Consider the following 12,043-nt stretch of genomic DNA (forward strand, 5'->3'; position numbering starts at 1 on the left):
AACCTATTTTTCAGGGCAGATACAATTTCAGTACTAAATAGCAGTTCATAATTATTTAAATTTTTAAAACTGTTTTCACGTATCCACTGTGGATTTACCTCAATTCAATACTTTAAATTTGCCCGATTTACATTCCCACAGAGTGTAAATATTGCTTCGTCGGAAAAACATTTTTACCGAACTTCTCATCATTATTATTACACGACTAAAATGTAGACTTTAATAGTAGTCAACTTTATAATTCTTGCAACAACTGGATTTTGTAGGGTTTAAATTAATTCTTATGTAAAACACGTAAGTCTGAAGAATGACCTACATAATGTATTTGTGTAGTTTTGCGTAAGGATGTATGTGGATTTTTGTCGAAACTCTGCATTCAATCTAAAGTTTTTATAATTTAAATGGGAATAAGCCACAATTAAAGGTTAAAGTAAATTTATTGACGTTTCAATTTCCACTTCGGAAATCGTTCTCAAAATACAAACCTTTCTCAAAACTAATGTTTGTGTTTTAAGATCGATTTCCGAATTGAAACGTCAATAAATTTACTTTAACCTTTAATTGTTGCTTATTTCTTTTAAACAATAATTACTTTAAAATGTCACAAGACAACAGACAAAAGATCTTCAGAACAATATCTAAAGTTTTATTGTAATGTATAACAGTTCGTGATCTATCTGTTCGAATGCCACCTTTTATTCGTTTAGTTTCCTCAAAGCGCTTTGCAATTTTTTGTACCGTCGTCTTATGATAGAAAAATGAATTGGGAGAGTATTACTGAACAAGTTAGGTAGGTACTTTACAATTCGCTCTTTTTTATTAAAAACTTTCTTTATTTTAACTCATAAAATAACTATTAGCTTTAGTTATTAATACAATTTATTTTACAAAGCTTTTTAATAAACGTCAAGCTATTGTTAGTTTTAAAAATTATTGTCAAAATCACAGAACTCTAACTTTACTGAATTCGTTCAAAACTCTTTGGCACTAAGAAGTTTTATTTATTTAAGACCTTCACGACCAGACAAAATACCAAGTGTTAGTTATTGTTGAATTCGTATTGAAGTAGGAATTCCAATAATAATACAATCTACAGAGTATTTTATATAGAAAACCAAAGTGATTAATAATATCAAAAAAACCTTAAAGCTAGCAACATTGCAAGAATCACATTTAAAATCTTTATATTACAGAATAGGCGTATCTTAGTTCCTGTTTAATTCCGACCATCCATTTAAGAGATAATTAGGCGTTTTCAGACTTTTAATCCACTCTGTATATACAGGATGGTGAATCGTCAAATTGGCCATAGGAAACCCAGTGGAAAATTCTAAATTATTAAATTCCTGCTTCCCTATATTTCCTGCAAGAGTGTTTCTTGACTTACGGAAGAAACGACTTATAATAGAAAATAAGAAAAACCAAATATAGAAAAGATGTGAAAATATTGCTAAATGTTTCTTGACTTACGGAAGAAAAAGCTTAGCAAAAAAATGGAAAAATGACATAGACAAATATATAAGTATTTTCTTAACTTACGGAAATAATAATGCGATATGAAAATATTTCTAAGGGTTCTTTTGACTTACCGGAAAAGAACGACTTAGACACACAATAAAATAACAAGTCAGATATCAGAGAAATACTTTTAAGAGCTCTTTGACTTACCGAAAAGAACTACTTAGATACAAAGTACAAAATCAAATATATAAAATAGAAAAGGCAAGATAAATATTCCTAAGTGTTCTTAACTTACGGAAGAACAGCTTAGATACAAATACAAGAAAATAAACAATCAAAAATAATCAAATAAAATAGCAAACAATCAGTACATGAACAAATATGTACTATTCTAACCTGAAAAGGTCTGAATATACAATAATGCTAAAATAAAATGGTATATAGGAAATCAGAAATAAAACAATAACTTAGTAGGAACAATAATAGCACCGACTAGGTCTACAGTAGAAGAGGCAAGCTCCACTGACCGATGAGAGAAAATCTACCTGCTTTTATGTAAAACAAATCCTTTGTTTTACGTAGCAAAAGTGGAATTTCCCTGCATCGAGTCAATTAGAAATTTGGATTTGGCCAAACTTGGAATTCCCAAGTATTTTGACCAATATCCAAATTCCTTGATGCGTCCGGCACGGCTGTCAGCTCCCGGCTGACACGCCTCCGGAGGACATCTAAAACCATTCAAAAATGGTACAAAAATTATTAGTGGAGAATTATACTACACTGCATCATTAGTAATTCTCATGTCTAATGGTTTGATAAGTGTTTACAGAAATTTAATAAAAAAGATTTTTCCCAACCTATTAAGATCTAAGAACTATTCTGATTGGCTTAACTGAGCGGCTATGAAATGTAGAGGAAAGTAAAACTTTAATTATCTCAACATTTTTAGATCCAAGATTTAAAACGTTTGGAATTTCTGGAATAAATTCATGTGTGAATCCCAAACAATGTATTATAGCAGCAGTTTCAGAAAAATATGTAGAAGAACTTATATACGCAAAAAAATATTTCAGCAACAGATTTATGTCCTGAAACAACATCAACTATTTCCACTGATAGTGATGAACTCTCAATCTGGAGCTCTTTCGACAAGTCTATGACAGTAGCTCAACCCCGAGAAACCAGCAAATCTCGTGCCATTAGTGAGTTACAAAGATTTTTGGAGGATGAAATTTTACCAAGAAATATTTTATCAATAATAGCAAAAGAAAAATTATGTGCTCTGGTTTCCTCAGTGAAAGGCTGTTTTCAAAAGCTGGGCAAGTACTAAATTAAAGAAGAACTATACTCAGTGATAAGAAAACCAAAATGTTATTATTTCTAAACATGAGTTACCAATATTGTGATAATATTGAATAATAATAAATTCAAAATGCTGGTTGGATATGCTGGATGCTTAAGCATCAGGTTTTATTCTAGAGAAATATTTTTATGTAAGTAGGTACAATAATTTTCACAAATATTTTATATTACAAGTTTATGTGGTTTATTTTATTTTTATTTAATCATTTTTTGTTGTTTCAGAAATAAATAATTATTATTATCATTAACATTATTTTTATCATAATAATAATCGTTCGCTGTCACTGCTAATTTCGTAACTATAACAATGTGAGATCATAAATAAGATGTCTACAATAAGACTGCGATCATTCTTTCTATCCCAATAATGTTCAGCTTCGCTGCTAATATTATATCGCTACCTGCTATTAACCGTTATGTGATATATGGGATCGCAACAAAACTGCAAAAACTGAAAAATAGCAATCGCAAATAGCAGTGCTATTGAAAAATAGCGACTTTGCTCATCACTAGTATACACACTTAGAAAGAAAATGCACAGAGAAGGTAACACAGAGACGATAATGAGCGAAGCGCCCCACGAGAAGTAGGACTTTTCTCAACGAGTGCCCACCGAGAAGTGAAGTTCTTCCCTCCAAAAATTTGCGAAACTACCCAAGAAGGTGGGATATTTCCCACTCAAAAATGTTAGGACAGTATCCATTTCTTAGAAAGTAAAGTTCTAAGGACTATCGGGAAATTCGAGGTAAATACAGTACTAATAATTTGAAACGTGACGAAATTAAAATCTTCTAAATTACGTTCTCTTCAGAGAAATTACTACACTGTGCCTTCGGCGATATTTAATAAATCTATCAAAAGAAACAGACGAAACCGGAATGAGATTAACTAAGGATTAACCGAACCGACGTCTTTAAATAAGTAAGTAGATTCTTCCGTAATATTTCGGTAATTTTCAATAAAATTTCCTAATGTTCAACACGACCAACCGCGTATATACATATTTGCAATTACGGCCATCGGCGTTTCATCCACAGGGGTAAAGGGATTAGAAATAATTTAATATATTAACTGTAAAAAAATGTTACACATTATTATATGGGACTTAACGACGATTGATTGTAATGAGAAATAAATTTTACATGTTTATGTTTGATTTTTCGAGTTTGATTCAGAAATTGTTTTTTCCTTTTTTTAAATTATTCCTTGACTTTACTGTAAACATTTTTAAATTTCTAATTACAATTTCAAGAAATATCTAATTTCTCATTGGTTTGTTTATAAAGTTTTATCAGTTTTACGGGACATTTCCCGGATTATTTTCATAAGTACTCATCTGCTGACTAGAATTAGACTGTCGTTATATTGTTTCCATTCTCGATTAGATCGTTTTTGATCTTTTTAAACTACTAGAACCTTCTGCTGGTTACGCAACGTCTTCACTATAAAATGTTTTAGCAACATCGTTAATCTGAGAGTCGCAAATTTTTAGTCATAAATAGTCTGTATCAAAAACCAAAAAAAAAATTTTTTTTTGAAAAAGACAAGGTTTTTTTAACTTCTTCCTCCTTTTTCCGGGCTTAGGACCGGCAACAAGATCATTGAGTTAGTATGTCAATGATCCTGTAGGCGGAGTTAAAAAACCTGGACTTACCGAGATACAAAACTACTTTGCTAAAATTAAAATTTTCAAGAAAAAATAAAATATTGCCTTTTAAATTTAACAAAAATTAACAAAGTTTTATAAACCTGTCTATATGTTTAATTTATTAAATAGAACTATTTAATTGGTATCATTTGAAAGATATCATCCTTATACTAAAACAGACAAATTCCGCAGTACTTTCTCAACACGCCAACGTATTCACATTATAAAGACTAATTTACAATATAAAAGATCTAAGTGAAATTAAACGCCTCTATAAAAAAAGAAAAAAAAAAGTGTTGAAATGACTAACTTGCTGCTCAATTAACTTCCAATATATTATATTAAACGAAACAAATTGACTTAAACACAACGAATGATAGCACAAAAGACATATCAAAGATATAAGGTAAAAGTAGAACTGACAATTCACAAACAAGAAAAGAAATTCACATATTTAGAAGACTTAGAACGAATTGGTATAAATTCTAGAAAACTTTCTTTTCTTCGAAAATGAAGAAGAAACTACACAAAGAGCCGAGATAACTGATATTCCGAAAGAAAGATTCAGTGTTTTCACCAATCTTAGGTTTCTACTGAAACATTTAGGCGTCGAATGTCGCATGGACCGAGCGCCGGCGACTGGCTACTAACTGAAGGTTTTTTCTAGAATACCATTTACCAGCTGTCTGTGTAAGCATCTATAGGGACAGATTCTTAATTTAGGAAGAAGGACAAATTGAAACTTGTTTTATTTAATACTATTAATCATGAAATAATAAGAAAATGCCTAAAATAAGTTTATACGAAATCAGAGAGGTATTTTTAGAAACAAGAAACAATACCATTATGCACTAGTTGTACCACCACTTCAATTAAACCACCCAATACTTTATCATAATAATTTCTAATATTCAAGCATAACTAGGTAAGAAATAGAAGAGTAGTATGAAACGATTATATAAGGCGAATGACAACAAATAGAGTAAAGACGGCAAGAGACGGTCCCCAATAGGAAGACGATCAGTAGAAAGACCACAAAAACGATGAAATGACAATTTACTGGAGGCTCATTGAAAAACAGACAAAGTCATGTCTATATGAAAAGAAAAAATAGAGAAGAGGAGCACAACACAAAACCATTTAAATTACATGTAATATTTTAAATTTATCTTAAGATAGAAGAGTTTATTTTCCACGAAAATGAAAAAGATACTACACAAAGAGCCGAGATAACTGATATTCCAAAAGAAAGATTCAGTGTTTTCACCAGTCCTAGGTTTCTACTGAAACATTTAGGCGTCGAATGTCGCTATGGACCGAGCGCCGGCGACTAGCTACTAACTGAAGGTTTTTTCTAGAATACCATTTACCAGCTGTCTGTAAGCATCTATATGGACAGATTCTTAATTAAGAAAGAAGGACAAATTGAAACTTGTTTTATTTAATACTATTAATCACGAAATAATAAGAAAATGCCTAAAGTAAGTTTATACAAAATCAGAGAGGTATTTTTAGAAACAAGAAACAATACCATTATGCACTAGTTCTACCACCACTTCAATTAAACCACCCAATACTTTATCATAATAATTTCTAATATTCAAGCATAACTAGGTAAGAAATAGAAGAGTAGTATGAAACGATTATATAAGCCGAACGACAACAAATAGAGTAGTAAAGAAGGCAAGAGACGGTCCCCAATAGGAAGACGAGCAGTAGAAAGACCACAAAAACGATGAAATGACAACTTACTGGAGGCACATTGAAAAACAGACAAAGTCATGTCTATATGAAAAGAAAAAATACAGAAGAGGAGAAAAACACAAAACCATTTAAATTCCATGTAATATTTTAAATTTATCTTAAGATAGAAGATTTTATTTTTCTCGAAAATGAAAAAGGCACTACACAAAGAGCCGAGATAACTGATATTCCGAAAGAAAGATTCAGTGTTTTCACCAGTCTTAGGTTTCTACTGAAACATTTAGGCGTCGAATGTCGCATGGACCGAGCGCCGGCGACTAGCTACTAACTGAAGGTTTTTTCTAGAATACCATTTACCAGCTGTCTGTAAGCATCTATAGGGACAGATTCTTAATTTAGGAAGAAGGACAAATTGAAACTTGTTTTACTTAATACGATTAATCACGAAATAATAAGAAAATGCCTAAAATAATTTTATACAAAATCAGAGAGGTATTTTTAGAAACAAGAAACAATACCATTATGCACTAGTTCTACCACCACTTCAATTAAACCACCCAATACTTTATCATAATAATTTCTAATATTCAAGCATAACTAGGTAAGAAATAGAAGAGTAGTATGAAACGATTATATAAGCCGAACGACAACAAATAGAGTAGTAAAGAAGGCAAGAGACGGTCCCCAATAGGAAGACGAGCAGTAGAAAGACCACAAAAACGATGAAATGACAACTTACTGGAGGCACATTGAAAAACAGACAAAGTCATGTCTATATGAAAAGAAAAAATACAGAAGAGGAGAAAAACACAAAACCATTTAAATTCCATGTAATATTTTAAATTTATCTTAAGATAGAAGATTTTATTTTTCTCGAAAATGAAAAAGGCACTACACAAAGAGCCGAGATAACTGATATTCCAAAAGAAATATTCAGTGTTTTCACCAGTCTTAGGTTTCTACTGAAACATTTAGGCGTCGAATGTCGCTATGGACCGAGCGCCGGCGACTGGCTACTAACTGAAGGTTTTTTTTCTAGAATACCATTTACCAGCTATCTGTAAGCATCTACAGGGACAGATTCTTAATTTAGGAAGAAGAACAAATTGAAACTTGTTTTATTTAATACTATTAATCACGAAATAATAAGAAAATCCCTAAAATAAGTTTATACAAAATCAGAGAGGTATTTTTAGAAACAAGAAACACCATTATGCACTAGTTCTACCACCACTTCAATTAAACCACCCAATACTTTATCATAATAATTTCTAATATTCAAGCATAACTAGGTAAGAAATAGAAGAGTAGTATGAAACGATTATATAAGCCGAATGACAACAAATAGAGTAGTAAAGACGGCAAGAGACGGTCCCCAATAGGAAGACGATCAGTAGAAAGACCACAAAAACGATGAAATGACAACTTACTGGAGGCACATTGAAAAACATACAAAGTCATGTCTATATGAAAAGAAAAAATAGAGAAGAGGAGAAAAACACAAAACCATTTAAATTCCATGTAATGTTTTAAATTTATCTTAAGATAGAAGATTTTATTTTTCTCGAAAATGAAAAAGGCACTACACAAAGAGCCGAGATAACTGATATTCCAAAAGAAAATTCAGTGCTTTCACCAGTCTTAGGTTTCTACTGAACCATTTAGGCGTCGAATGTCGCTATGGACCGAGCGCCGGCGACTAGCTACTAACTGAAGGTTTTTTCTAGAATACCATTTACCAGCTGTCTGTAAGCATCTATATGGACAGATTCTTAATTAAGAAAGAAGGACAAATTGAAAGTTGTTTTATTTAATACTATTAATCACGAAATAATAAGAAAATGCCTAAAATAAGTTTATACAAAATCAGAGAGGTATTTTGAGAAACAAGAAACAATACCATTATGCACTAGTTCTACCACCACTTCAATTAAACCACCCAATACTTTATCATAATAATTTCTAATATTCAAGCATAACTAGGTAAGAAATAGAAGAGTAGTATGAAACGATTATATAAGCCGAATGACAACAAATAGAGTAGTAAAGACGGCAAGAGACGGTCCCCAATAGGAAGACGATCAGTAGAAAGACCACAAAAACGATGAAATGACAACTTACTGGAGGCACATTGAAAAACAGACAAAGTCATGTCTATATGAAAAGAAAAAATAGAGAAGAGGAGAAAAACACAAAACCATTTAAATTCCATGTAATATTTTAAATTTATCTTAAGATAGAAGATTTTATTTTTCTCGAAAATGAAAAAGGCACTACACAAAGAGCCGAGATAACTGATATTCCAAAAGAAAGATTCAGTGTTTTCACCAGTCTTAGGTTTCTACTGAAACATTTAGGCGTCGAATGTCGCTATGGACCGAGCGCCGGCGACTGGCTACTAACTGAAGGTTTTTTTCTAGAATACCATTTACCAGCTGTCTGTAAGCATCTACAGGGACAGATTCTTAATTCAGGAAGAAGGACAAATTGAAACTTGTTTTATTTAATACTATTAATCACGAAATAATAAGAAAATGCCTAAAATAAGTTTATACAAAATCAGAGAGGTATTTTTAGAAACAAGAAACAATACCATTATGCACTAGTTCTACCACCACTTCAATTAAACCACCCAATACTTTATCATAATAATTTCTAATATTCAAGCATAACTAGGTAAGAAATAGAAGAGTAGTATGAAACGATTATATAAGCCGAATGACAACAAACAGAGTAGTAAAGACGGCAAGAGACGGTCCCCAATAGGAAGACGATCAGTAGAAAGACCACAAAAACGATGAAATGACAACTTACTGGAGGCACATTGAAAAACAGACAAAATCATGCCTATATGAAAAGAAAAAATAGAGAAGAGGAGCAAAACACAAAACCATTTAAATTCCATGTAATATTTTAAATTTATCTTAAGATAGAAGATTTTATTTTCCACGAAAATGAAAAAGACACTACACAAAGAGCCGAGATAACTGATATTCCAAAAAAAAGATTCAGTGTTTTCACCAGTCTTAGGTTTCTACTAAAACATTTAGGCGTCGAATGTCGCTATGGACCGAGCGCCGGCGACTAGCTACTAACTGAAGGTTTTTTTTAGAATACCATTTACCAGCTGTCTGTAAGCATCTATAGGGACAGATTCTTAATTTAGGAAGAAGGACAAATTGAAACTTGTTTTATTTAATACGATTAATCACGAAATAATAAGAAAATGCCTAAAATAATTTTATACAAAATCTGAGATGTATTTTGAGAAACAAGAAACAATACCATTATGCACTAGTTCTACCACCACTTCAATTAAACCACCCAATACTTTATCATAATAATTTCTAATATTCAAGCATAACTAGGAAAGAAATAGAAGAGTAGTATGAATCGATTATATATAAGCCGAATGACAACAAATAGAGTAGTAAAGACGGCAAGAGACGGTCCCCAATAGGAAGACGATCAGTAGAAAGACCACAAAAACGATGAAATGACAACTTACTGGAGGCACATTGAAAAACAGACAAAATCATGCCTATATGAAAAGAAATAATAGAGAAGAGGAGCAAAACACAAAACCATTTAAATTCCATGTAATATTTTAAATTTATCTTAAGATAGAAGATTTTATTTTCCACGAAAATGAAAAAGACACTACACAAAGAGCCGAGATAACTGATATTCCAAAAAAAAGATTCAGTGTTTTCACCAGTCTTAGGTTTCTACTGAAACATTTAGGCGTGGAATGTCGCTATGGACCGAGCGCCGGCGACTGGCTACTAACTGAAGGTTTTTTCTAGAATACCATTTACCAGCTGTCTGTAAGCATCTACAGGGACAGATTCATAATTTAGGAAGAAGGACAAATTGAAACTTGTTTTATTTAATACTATTAATCACGAAATAATAAGAAAATGCCTAAAATAAGTTTATACAAAATCGGAGAGGTATTTTTAGAAACAAGAAACAATACCATTATGCACTAGTTCTACCACCACTTCAATTAAACCACCCAATACTTTATCATAATAATTTCTAATATTCAAGCATAACTAGGTAAGAAATAGAAGAGTAGTATGAAACGATTATATAAGCCGAATGACAACAAAGAGAGTAGTAAAGACGGCAAGAGACGGTCCCCAATAGGAAGACCATCAGTAGAAAGACCACAAAAACGATGAAATGACAACTTACTGGAGGCACATTGAAAAACAGACAAAGTCATGTCTATATGAAAAGAAAAAATAGAGAAGAGGAGAAAAACACAAAACCATTTAAATTCCATGTAATATTTTAAATTTATCTTAAGATAGAAGATTTTATTTTTCTCAAAAATGAAAAAGGCACTACACAAAGAGCCGAGATAACTGATATTCCAAAAGAAAGATTCAGTGTTTTCACCAGTCTTAGGTTTCTACTGAAACATTTAGGCGTCGAATGTCGCTATGGACCGAGCGCCGGCGACTGGCTACTAACTGAAGGTTTTTTTCTAGAATACCATTTACCAGCTGTCTGTAAGCATCTACAGGGACAGATTCTTAATTCAGGAAGAAGGACAAATTGAAACTTGTTTTATTTAATACTATTAATCACGAAATAATAAGAAAATGCCTAAAATAAGTTTATACAAAATCAGAGAGGTATTTTTAGAAACAAGAAACAATACCATTATGCACTAGTTCTACCACCACTTCAATTAAACCACCCAATACTTTATCATAATAATTTCTAATATTCAAGCATAACTAGGTAAGAAATAGAAGAGTAGTATGAAACGATTATATAAGCCGAATGACAACAAAGAGAGTAGTAAAGACGGCAAGAGACGGTCCCCAATAGGAAGACCATCAGTAGAAAGACCACAAAAACGATGAAATGACAACTTACTGGAGGCACATTGAAAAACAGACAAAATCATGCCTATATGAAAAGAAAAACTAGAGAAGAGGAGCAAAACACAAAACCATTTAAATTCCATGTAATATTTTAAATTTATCTTAAGATAGAAGATTTTATTTTCCACGAAAATGAAAAAGACACTACACAAAGAGCCGAGATAACTGATATTCCAAAAGAAAGATTCAGTGTTTTCACCAGTCTTAGGTTTCTACTGAAATATTTAGGCGTCGAATGTCGCTATGGACCGAGCGCCGGCGACTAGCTACTAACTGAAGGTTTTTTTAGAATACCATTTACCAGCTGTCTGTAAGCATCTATAGGGACAGATTCTTAATTTAGGAAGAAGGACAAATTGAAACTTGTTTTATTTAATACGATTAATCACGAAATAATAAGAAAATGCCTAAAATAATTTTATACAAAATCAGAGAGGTATTTTGAGAAACAAGAAACAATACCATTATGCACTAGTTCTACCACCACTTCAATTAAACCACCCAATACTTTATCATAATAATTTCTAATATTCAAGCATAACTAGGAAAGAAATAGAAGAGTAGTATGAATCGAATATATATAAGCCGAATGACAACAAATAGAGTAGTAAAGACGGCAAGAGACGGTCCCCAATAGGAAGACGATCAGTAGAAAGACCACAAAAACGATGAAATGACAATTTACTGGAGGGTCATTGAAAAACAGACAAAGTCATGCCTATATGAAAAGAAAAAATAGAGAAGAGGAGCAAAACACAAAACCATTTAAATTCCATGTAATATTTTAAATTTATCTTAAGATAGAAGATTTTATTTTCCACGAAAATGAAAAAGACACTACACAAAGAGCCGAGATAACTGATATTCCAAAAAAAAGATTCAGTGTTTTCACCAGTCTTAGGTTTCTACTGAAACATTTAGGCGTCGAATGTCGCTATGGACCGAGCGCCGGCGACTAGCTACTAAC

Source organism: Diabrotica undecimpunctata, chromosome 10 (assembly GCF_040954645.1).
Source record: "Diabrotica undecimpunctata isolate CICGRU chromosome 10, icDiaUnde3, whole genome shotgun sequence".
In the NCBI taxonomy this organism is placed as follows: Eukaryota; Metazoa; Arthropoda; class Insecta; order Coleoptera; family Chrysomelidae; genus Diabrotica; species Diabrotica undecimpunctata.